This window comes from Microtus pennsylvanicus, chromosome 2 (genome assembly GCF_037038515.1).
Source record: "Microtus pennsylvanicus isolate mMicPen1 chromosome 2, mMicPen1.hap1, whole genome shotgun sequence".
Taxonomy (NCBI): domain Eukaryota; kingdom Metazoa; phylum Chordata; class Mammalia; order Rodentia; family Cricetidae; genus Microtus; species Microtus pennsylvanicus.
In genome coordinates this window covers 29,233,632-29,244,537 of record NC_134580.1, presented here as the reverse complement: position 1 = coordinate 29,244,537, position 10,906 = coordinate 29,233,632, and the positions used below count along the sequence as shown (strand labels likewise).

General features: G+C 48.4%; 1 long non-coding RNA gene across 2 annotated transcripts; it reads left to right on the top strand.

The window, feature by feature from the left end:
* The first annotated feature begins 499 nt into the window (after nt 1-499).
* On the top strand, nt 500-6,439 carry LOC142843375 (uncharacterized). Of its 2 annotated transcripts, XR_012909624.1 has the most exons (4): nt 500-679; nt 4,716-4,827; nt 5,149-5,457; nt 6,288-6,439. It is a non-coding gene; the product is annotated as an uncharacterized LOC142843375 (long non-coding RNA). The 2 variants fall into 2 exon arrangements; XR_012909623.1 differs by having other exon boundaries at nt 4,716-5,457.
* Nucleotides 6,440-10,906: the final 4,467 nt, after the last annotated feature.

The window sequence follows — 10,906 nt, the reverse complement described above, 5'->3', positions numbered from 1 at the left end:
TTAGTTAACACATCACTGTCTGCCAATCGGGAATCTTGCTCTAATAATGGACTATAGAGATTGAAAAAGAAAAATGAATTTAACATCTTTAAAGATCTGACAATGCTTGGATTAGTCCCTAATAACACGCTCACACACGCTCTGGCACGGTCTCACGTGTGCACGCGCACACACACACGCACGCAGACACTGACACGCTCACACAACACAACAAAACAAGCAGCAGTACAAATGTAAGCGGGAGAGGATCTGGAGGGAGACGCAGAAGTGAGGGTGCGCAGGAGGGAGGCGCAGAAGTGAGGGTGCGCAGGAGGGAGACGCAGAAGTGAGGGTGCGCAGGAGGGAGACGCAGAAGTGAGGGTGCGCAGGAGGGAGACGCAGAAGTGAGGGTGCGCAGGAGGGAGACGCAGAAGTGAGGGTGCGCAGGAGGGAGACGCAGAAGTGAGGGTGCGCAGGAGGGAGACGCAGAAGTGAGGGTGCGCAGGAGGGAGACGCGGAAGTGAGGGTGCGCAGGCGCCTTGGCTTTATGGGAAGGAACGAGTGGGTTGAGGACGGAGGGGAAGGCAGGCTCCGGGCCAGCCTTGCGTCCTTAGGCCCGGACAGGGGATGTGTCTTGTCCAGTCTACTCTGGGACTCTTCTGCCCCTCTGTGAAAGGACTGCTGACGTCATTGCTGAGGGGTAATGATGCAGGCCAATTGACTTTGGTAGCAAGTGATGACTATTTAGGCACTGAAAGTCTGACTCTGGCTTTTAACTTTCCCTTGAGAAGAAACAGGAAGCAAGGACTGGGGTCGTTTGTTCAAAGGGCAACTGCTATAGAGACATTTAAGGCGAGTGCTCCATCAGCTAGAAGCCAGTGACAGAGTCAGCTGACAGCACACGTCTGTGACCTTAGCACTCAGCACGGCCAGTCTGGGCCCGAGGGTGAGAGAACATAACTCAAAAGAAGCAAAAAGTGGGGTGTGTGGGTGGGGTGAGAGGCACAGTGGCTAACAGCACTTGTTGCTTCCATGGAACCTGTACTGGGGACACCCTCACATGTGACACACAAATGGGACCAGTCATGGTAGCAGTCTTTTAATGCCTGTGCTCGGGAGGCAGAGGCAGGTGGATCTCTGAGTTCAAAGCCTGCCTAGTCTACACAGTAAGTTTCAGGCCAGCCTGGGATACACAGGGAGACCTGGTCTCAGAAATAAATACATAAATACAAGTTTTTAATACACAGAAGGAAGCGAGTGAGGAAGGATGGGAGCGAGGGAGGAGGTACGCGGAGAAGGTGCAGCGGCTTGCGGGAGGCTCAGCCCCAGGTGTCACACAGGGGTTTAGGAGTGTTGGAGAACTAACAGATGAGGAGACAGTGTGGCACCCCAGACAGGGAACGCAGATTTGTAGGAAGACAGTGGGGGGGGGCACGATGGGAGCAGAAGCTGAGGAATGGGGCTGTGGCGGTCAGAGCTGTGCCCCAGCCCCGCAGTGTCGGAGCCTGCCTTTCCATCTCAACGCTTTTATTTGGGGGCTGAGGGCTGAATTCAGGGTCTTTTCCCACTATCATTGCTGTGTCCTCTTTACCTGTGCATTGTGTGCAACTGTGGACCTTAGGGAATTGTGTGTTCTAGACAAGTGTTCTACTGCTGAGCTACACCCCTAGCCCTGACTTTGTGATTTATTTAATTTTAAATTAACTTTCTATTGCATTTATTTTATTTTGTGTGTGAGAGTTTTAAATGTATGCATGTCTGTGCAGCAATGGCAGTCAGAAAAAGGTCATCAGATTTCTGAGAACTGGAGTTTCAGATGGTTGGGAGCTGCCATGTGGGTGCTAGGAACTAAACACTGGTCCTCTGCACGAGCAACAAGAGCTCCAAAGTGCTGAGATGTCTCTCTAAGCCATTACACACACATGTGTAGGTCAGAGGCTGAAGAGGTCACCAGGCTTGGCAGCAAGCCATCTCATGTTCCAAGCTTTGCTCTTATTTATTTGGTGTTTCAAAATGGTTTGTCTGTGTAGTCCTGGCTGCCCTCGACCTCACTTTGTAGACCATGGTAGCCTTGAACTTGGAAATTCACCAGCCTCTGCCTCCCAAGTGCTGGTATTAAAGGCGTGCTCCACCACTGCCCAGGAAGCTTTGCATTTTAAATAAAGGATTTTGAACTTTGATCTGAAAGCCATGAGTCACCAAGGAGGGATTTCAGACATGTATAGTGCAGGCCAGGTGCGGAGGGTCGAGCTGGAGGTCAGCAACACACGTAAGAGCCACGGGTGGAGAAACAGTGGCGGGAAGCCAGGAGGGAGTTCTAAGATGAGATCGTGGTTTCAGCTCCAGGGGCAGTGACAGAAGCCATGTTACCAGGTAAAAACCACAGAGGAGCAGACTGGGGTAAAGAAAGGCCCTGGTTTGGATCAGCAGGTGTGAATGGCTCCAGGCCAGGAAGGCAGGCCGATGAGAAAGACAGTGATTGGCTCCCGTGCTGCTGCCCCTGGGGAGAGAGGAGCACTAGGGTAGGTTGTTCCCAAGGCCTGAGTGGCTACAGGTAGAGTTCTAAGCTTGCAAAGACAAAAGACAAGGAGGCCTTAGGAAAGGGGACTTCCGAGTTTAACGTCTTCCATTGGAAGGCAATGACATGATGCTTACACGAATGCTTGGCCGTGTTTTTATCCTGAAATGGTGTTTATCGTAGGAACATCTTTCTCTAGGCACTGAGGGTCGAATCTAGGCTTCTTGCACACTAGACAAGCACGGTTCTGGGAAGCATCCTCTCTGCTCTGCAGGAATTTTTTTAATTTTCTGTGTAAGGCTGTTTTGCATGCATGTATTTGGTGTGCATACAGTTCCCATGGGGGTCAACAGAGGGCATCAGAGCCCCTGGAACTGGAGCTACAAATGGCTGTGAGCTGCCATGTGGGAGCTGGGAACTGAACCTGCTTTCTCTGGAAGAGCAACCAGTGCTCTTAACTGCTGAGCCATCTCTTGCGCCCCTTGCTTGTTGTTGTTTAAAGGGAAGATTTACATTTTCCCCTCACATTCTCAAGGTTATCCATGTTCTCCGTAAAGCTAAGGGTTGGAGCCAGCTTTTCCCATTTTAGCGTGACTCCTCCCTTTTTCTGTGTACTGGTGTGTACACATCCGCGTGTACAACACTTACCAAATGTTTGTTTTGGGAATTTTGTGAGGAGACTAGTATAGAACTCTAAAATAACTCTGAGGCCTCCAGCCTTAGTGCTTCCCCCTCCCCTGGGAACCAGGAGTCTAACAATTACCCGCACAAATACTGAAATGTCTCCCTGAGTCTTTGTGAATGTTCTCCAGATAGAACTCAGTTATTGAAATTGGGGCAAGCTAACTCTTAAGATGTTGACTCAGTTCCTGATGTTTTGACTCAGTCCCTGGAAAGGGGTCAAAGTAACCCTCAAATGTTTCCTCTTACCTCACCTGATCTGGCAACCGCCCTCCAGCCCTGGCTCAGACCAATTATTATTAATAGCCCTTTGAATAAGCCAATGCCAATAGTTGGAAAACAACCCCCAAGTTTCCCACCTTGTTTCTATGGCTTTTTGCTTTAAGAGTAGCCTGTACCAGCTATTCGGGGTCCTTGGCTTGAATGCTGAGTGACCCTGTCACAACAGAATTAAAATCTTCATGCTTTTACCCTGTGAGAGTGTTTTCTTGGGGTGACTCCTCCTCGGTAATTGACTCAAGGGTCCAACATTTGGTGTGTTAGCCAGGAAAGAGTTGCCCCAAGACCCACTAAGACCCAGTTGGAGGTAAGAAAGAACTAGCTCGCTTTTATGTCTGTTTGTTGTATTTCTGTTTCTGTGTAATTATGAGTCAGTAATTTGAAAATTGTACCTGTGCAGGGCTAGTATTGAAACAGAACAAAGTGGGGAGGCAGATGTGTCCTTAGACCCCTTGCCCCAGCCCAGGAGGATGCTCCACAGGCATTTATGAGGGAGGAGTGATCAGGTGGCCCTAGTCCCTGGGAAGCCTGGTCTGCCCTGTGTATTAAGGCACCGTTGAAGGTGTTTTCTGACCAGAAGCCCTCAAGTCAGCCTTGTCTAACTCCCTATGCAGCTCCATGCAACAAAATGGAAGTCACCAGCCCTAACCAGCCCATGTCCCGACCTCAGGCTGATGAAACTAGGAAGATGGAGCCTCACCCCCACTGCTTGAAGGTTTAGTCACCTCACCCCTTGGGGCAATCTCCTATCCCTCACATTTAGACAGTTCTAGGGAGTTTGTGGATTTGTCTTAAAACTAGATGATAGAGCTAGGGTGAAGGTGTATGCCTATAATCCCAGGACTCTGGAGGTTTAGACTAGCGACTAGCCATAAATTCAAGGCCAGCCTGGCCTCCATGAGGAACAGTAGGCTAGGCTTTGGTGGCTCTCTCTCTAAAACACAGAAAGTGAACGATAGGACTAATGCTCACTGTGCCTAGCATACACACTGGCTCTGGGCCTGGCTTCTTTAGCATAAAATGAAACCAGGTGGAGCATGCTGTGAATCCCGGTATTGGGGGGCAGACACAAGAAGATCAGAGAGTCAAGGCCTTCTTCCAACACAGAAAGTTGGAGGCCAGTCTAGGAGGAATGCCACTCCTTTTGAAAAACCAACAGCACCTACCCCCAAATCTTAATGCCCCAATCTGAGAAAACAGTGACATAGCAGCCCATTCCAACCACATATTCCTCGTGATCAAAAGATCTTTCTGACAGAGAGAAGAAAATCAGGCATCCAGATGTGCAGGGCTATTTCCTGTGACTCACATCTGGAATTGGCCTGAGCCAATTGAGTTCATCCTTGTGCACAGCACTGAGGAGCTGTTGGGTAAGAACTCCCTGCTGGCCCTGTGGGAGGCACTGACAGGCAGGTTTGGGGAGCATGGAGATCCCCACCTATGCCAATGAGAAAGGCAGGAAGGCTGCTGGCCAGGCCACCCATCAGAAACTCTGATGTTGTGCTGCCCCCTTGTGGCACTTCTGTACCAGTTCCGTTTTAGTGTGCCTGGTTTGCTGGGGTCCCTGTTTCAATTCCTGCCACAAACTGGGGTGACTGGGTGTGCTCAGAGATGGGGTGGGGGGAGGCTTCCACTGCTCTGTACCCATCTGACGTTATTCTATCCTTCTTTACTTGATTCCATTTCTACAGTATCCTAATAAAAGAACAAAATAGCTGTCATAGATGTTCTGTCCAGGGGTTGTCCCTGAAGAAACTTTGTAAACCACATTGCTGGTTCTTCCTGGCCCCGCTGTCTATAATGAGAAACGATTGTCACTAAGCAAGAGTGTGAAATCGACGCCCTGGGTGAGATTCAGAAGCACAAGAAGCCCGACAGTGACTGTCTGTCTGTACAGTGTCTAGTTACCTTGTTTGGTATGTGTTCATGTGCAGAATCCAAGGAAAAGGACCGGCAGGCTTGCTGAAGCTGGCCACCCCGGCACCTGGAGATGGAGACAGGTGAATCTCCATTTTTGTTCTGTTGTTGTGATTTTTTTCTTTTGGAGACAGGGTTTTTCTTTTTGGCCCTTCCTCTCTAGACCAGGCTGGCCTTGAACTCACAGAGATCTGCCGGGTTCTGACTCCTGAATGCCAAGATTATAGGTGTGTGCCACCTTTTGAGGCAGATGCATCTCCACCTCAGTGGCCTTGAGAAAGCCTGTGTTAAAACACAAGGTGCCCGGCACTCGCGAAGTGACATTTGACACCGAACACCTGTGCTACACACACATACCTTGAGCTTGCAAGTGTGTGTGTCTACGGACACCACTGCACACGTACACAGTGTAAGCATATAGTGTGGGAGTGCATCTGCACACACTTAAGTCAAAATAGTGTAAGGAAGCACAAGGTCAGCCTGGGGCGCTGTGGACCTTTAGTCCCAGCACTCGGGAGGCAGAGGCAGGCAGATCTCCGTGACGTCAGCTTGATCTACAACTGCAGAACTTGCTGTCCCAGGAATCCTGGGCTACTCACAGAAGCCGGTCTATAAAAAAACAAACAAGGTGAAGGGAAAAGAGGAAGCAGCATAAAGTTAGTTAAAGAAGCAGATAGAAGATCTGACCTCCTCTGCAGGAGCATCCTGCTGGCCAGACCTAGGAGAACGAGACAGGACGCTGCTGCTGAGAACACTGGGTGGTCCTCTCTGGATGCTAGATTGTTGGCAGAGCCCAGCAAGCCAAGCCCTGGGGTATCTTATTACTGCTGAGTAGAATTGAGTTGGTGGGCTGACAAGGTGATCCCAGCTTTGTTAGCACTGTGGGTCACCTGGATGTCTCACCTCTCTGCAGCACGGGACTAGGCGCCTCTCAGAAGCCAAGACCCTGCACTAGGGAGAAAAGAAGGCCAACTTATCGATTCGACTGGAGCTAACCCCTGCTTCTTCCCCAATCATGGCAATATATGTTTTCTATGTTGGAAATAAAATGGCATTGTTAAATGAGCTAGCTTTTGGTTGTTTGGATACAGGGCCTGTTGTCTGAGAAATCACATCTCCATCACACACAGGCAGCAGAGAGGGAGAGTTATCTGTAAGTAGAGAGGGCAAGGCTCATTCACTATGGAACGAGGCTGGTCTTGATTTTCTTGGATCCATATCCTCAATATTCTGAGTTCAGACATGTTTCAGCAGCCTAGCTTGTGTGTAGGTGTGTGTGCACCTGTGGTCATGTGAGTGCAAATGCTGCGTGTGCATGTATTAAAGTGAGGGAATCTTTCGGGTGTCTTCCTCTTCTCTTCCCAGCTTACATTTTGAGACAAGGACTCTCACTGAACCTGGAGCTCACAGACTGGCTAAGCTGCTGGGGAGCAGCTTCAGGGATCCGCCTCTCCCAACTGTCCCCAGCTTTTACATGATGGAAGGAATCTGAACTCCAGTCTTCATGCTTACACAGCAGGCATTTTACTGACCGAGGCTTCTCCCTTGCCCCTCTTTCCAACCTTTGCAAAGTCTGAAGTTGCTTCTCAATAAGAAAGTGTTTTAAAACTGGATTGTATAACTCGGCGGTGGTTGCACAAGGACTTGGGAGGTAGGCAGAGGCGGGCAGATCTCTGTGAGTTCAAGGCCAGCCTGGTCTACAGAGTGAGTCTTAACTGCTCCATCACTACTTAGAAACCCTGTCTTGAAAAAGCAAAAGTAAATAAGTAGATAGATCGATAGATAAAATAAAAAAGCCCCAAATTCAGCCCCCCCTAGATCGTGGCACACTGTCTCTTGAGTGGTAGGATTGCACCCATGTGCTACCACATCCGGCTTTATACAGAAACTTTGAAGGGCTCAGTGGGGGAAGGCGCTTGCTACCAAGCCTGATGAGTTCAGTCTCTAGACCTCCATTGTGGGGGATGAGAACAGACTCCCTTGGGTTGTCCTCTGGGTTCCACATATGCTCCATGCCATGTATATTCACTCATAAATAAATAAAAACATAATAAATTGATGATAAAAAACAGTATCAAGATGGTTATGGTGACACGTAGCTGTAATCCCAGCACTTAAACATGATCCTTACTCTACTTAGACCTTCAACTTCTGATCCTTCTAAGTTGAAGGAGAAGGATCAGAACTCTCAGGCCTACCTTGGCTCAACATTTTCCAGTTGGAGGCTAGCCTGGGTTATATGAGACATGGTTGTAAGTAATAAACAAGTGGACCTAGAACCCGTGTGATGCCCTATGCCTTAATCTCACCAGCTGGGAGGCAGACAGAAGGATTATAAATGCAAAGCCAGCCCGAGTTACATACCAAGTTCTATGTCAGCCTGGACTGTATAGTAAGATCCTGGCTCCACAAAACAAAACAACAAGGATTAGTTGAATATGGCAGCACATGCCTTTAATCCCAGAACTCAGAAGCAAGAGATCTTTGTGGGTTCAAGATCAGTGTATATATGGAGTTTCAGGACTACAGAAAGACCCTGTCTCAAAACAATGACAAAAAACAAAATCAATAATTGATTGAGGGAAGAAAAGGGAGAAGGACGTTAAGACATCACGCACTAGTTGAGTACATGTACACACACATGACCACACATGTTACATACATACACACTCACACACACAAGCTGGGATGGTGGCACATGTCTATACTTGAGTTCTTTCAAAGGTCCGGCAAATATGATGTCCCTACTGCAAAAATATATAGATAAGTAAATAAAAGATTTAAAGTAAGGACAGTTACATGCACCATGGGATCCCCTACATTATGGAAAAATATGGATCTGGAAAGATGAATAAAACTTTCTAAGCCAGCCTTGGTGGCACATGCCTGTAACTCCAACACTAGAGAGGCAGAGACAGGAAGATCAGAAGTTCACGGTCATCCTCAGTTAAATATTGAATTTGAGGCCAATTTGGGCTTCAAGAAACCTTCTCTCAAAAATGAATAAAACCTTGCAGTAATAGCCTCAGTTATTAAGTGGACACACCTGGGAAGACAGAACCTCAAAGAGTTGCCTTCACCAGATTGGCTTGCAGACAAGACTACAGGGTGTGTTCTTAATTGTTAACTCATGCAGGGGAGCCTAGTCTCATTGTGGTGGATAATGTGATCCTGGGACAGGTGGTTCTGTTGTACAAGGAAGGTAGAAAGGCAGAGAGACAAAGCCAGTAAGCAGCCTTCATCCATGGTCTCTGCTTCAGTTCCTGCCTCCAGCTTTGAACCTCAGCTTTCCTCATTGATGGATGGTGAAGTGTAGGAAAGAACAAACCCCAGTCTCCCTGAGTTGGTATCAGTCATGGCGTTTATCTCAGCAGTGGAAACCTAACTAGGAAAGACCCCAAATAAGACTAGATCCCTGAGATTTCTCAGTCCCTTGAGGGAGCTGTGGCCTGGGCAGCAATGCTGCGGCCAGGAGGACCTGGAGCACAGAAGGACACACGAAGGTGACTGCCACCCAGGGCCAGGCTACCTGCCCTCTGTTCTGCAGCCTCTGCCATCTCTGCTGTCTCATACTCCAGTACTGCAAAGCCCCTCAGCTGCCCACCCTGGCCACATGGCAGTTGACAGAAAGTGGGCGGACAGTGCCTGGCGCAGGGCATCCACATCATTGAAGCCAGGTGGCAGATGGTCCACACAGAGGCACCGGGAGTGCAACAAGGCAGGGGACAGCGGCCCAGCATCTGTGCGATGCACATACAGTGTGCGGGGGGGGGGGGGGGGCAGTGGCTTGCCCAGCAAATCGGACTTGGCCTTGGCAGCCGAGTCTTCCTTCATGTACTCTGCAAGCCATAGCCCTTAGAGTGGCCTGTGTGCTCGCTGTACACTACGAAGCAGCGCTCCAGGCTGCCAAAGGGCCGCACCAGCTCCTCACACTGCCTGGGTCAGGCTGGGCGGCAGCTTGGCCACACACAACAGAGCATCTGTAGGCTGCAGCTGAACCGACAGCTCCCGCTCTCGAAGCCAGCTCTGGTGGAAGGTCTTGACGGCAGCTTCAGCCTGGTCCCCGTTCAGCAGGGTCACGAAAGCTGTCCCTTTGTATTTGTCCACCAAAAGTCCTTGAGTTCGTAGTCACTCAGACGATAGCCATCGCGTACTTCCTGGTTGGTCAAGTCCCCCGGAAGACCCCGGATCAGTATCGTGGCGGCGGTTAAGGAACTGGCACCTTAACCAGTTCCAGGCGCTTCCGGATCTCTTCCGGTTCCAAGGACAGCAGCTCCTGTTCAGGTGCTCATCGATAGGCGGTCCACAAAGTTTCCCCTTTGGCCTCCGCCTCCAGGTTGAGCAGCAGCCAGTGAGTCAAGAACTTTAAATCTTTGAAGGAAGAATTTGAAGAAGACACTAGAAGATGGAAAGATGTTCCATGCTCTCGGGTAGGCAGAATTAACCTAGTAAAAATGGCAATCTTACCAAAACCAATCTACAGATTCAAAGCCATGTCTATCAAAATCCCAGCAAAATTCTTCACAGACCTCAAAAGAACAATACTCAACCTCATATGGAAAAGCAAAAAGTCCAGGATAACCAAAAGAATCCTGTACAATAAAGGAACTTCTGAAGGCCTCACAATCCCTGACTTCAAACTCTACTACAGAGCTACAATACTGAAACCGCCTGGTATTGGCATAAGAGCACACAGGAGGACCAATGGAACTGAATCAAAGAATGGATATCAATCCACACACCTACAAACACCTGATTTTTGACAAAGAAGTAAAATATATAAAATTTTAAAAAAGAAAGCATATTCAACAAGTGGTGCTGGCATAACTGAATATCAATATGTCGAGGAATGAAATAGGTCCAACTATTGCCATGCACAAAGCACAAATCCAGAAGGATCAAAGATCTCAACATGACACCAATCACACTGAACCTCATGGAAGAAAAAGTGGGAAATACACTTGAACATACTGACACAGGAGACCACTTCCTAAATAGAACCCCAGTAGCACAAACACTGAGAGCAACAGTTAATAAATGGGACGTCCTGAAACTGAGAAGCTTCTGTAAAGCAGAGAACATGCATGGTCAACAAGACAAAATGGCAAGCTACAGATTTGGAAACGATCTTCTCCAACCCCCACCCCCCCATCAGACAAAGGGCTGTTTCCAAAATATACAGAGAACTCAAGAAATTGGTCATCAAAGGAACAAATATTCCAGTAAAAAATGTGATGCAGACCTAAACAGAGAAATCTCAACAGATGAATCTAAAATGGCTGCAAGACACTTAAGGAAATGCTCACCATCCTTAGCCTTCCGAGAAATGCAAATGAAAATAACTCTGAGCTAATATCTTACACCTGTCAGAATGGCCAAGATCAAAACACCAATGACAGCATTTTCTGCAGAGGATATATGGTGGGGTAAATGGTACACTCCTGCATTGCTGGTAGGAATGAAAGCTGATACAGCCACTTTGAGCATCAGTATAGTGATTTTTCCAAAAATTAGGAAACAACCTTCCTCAAG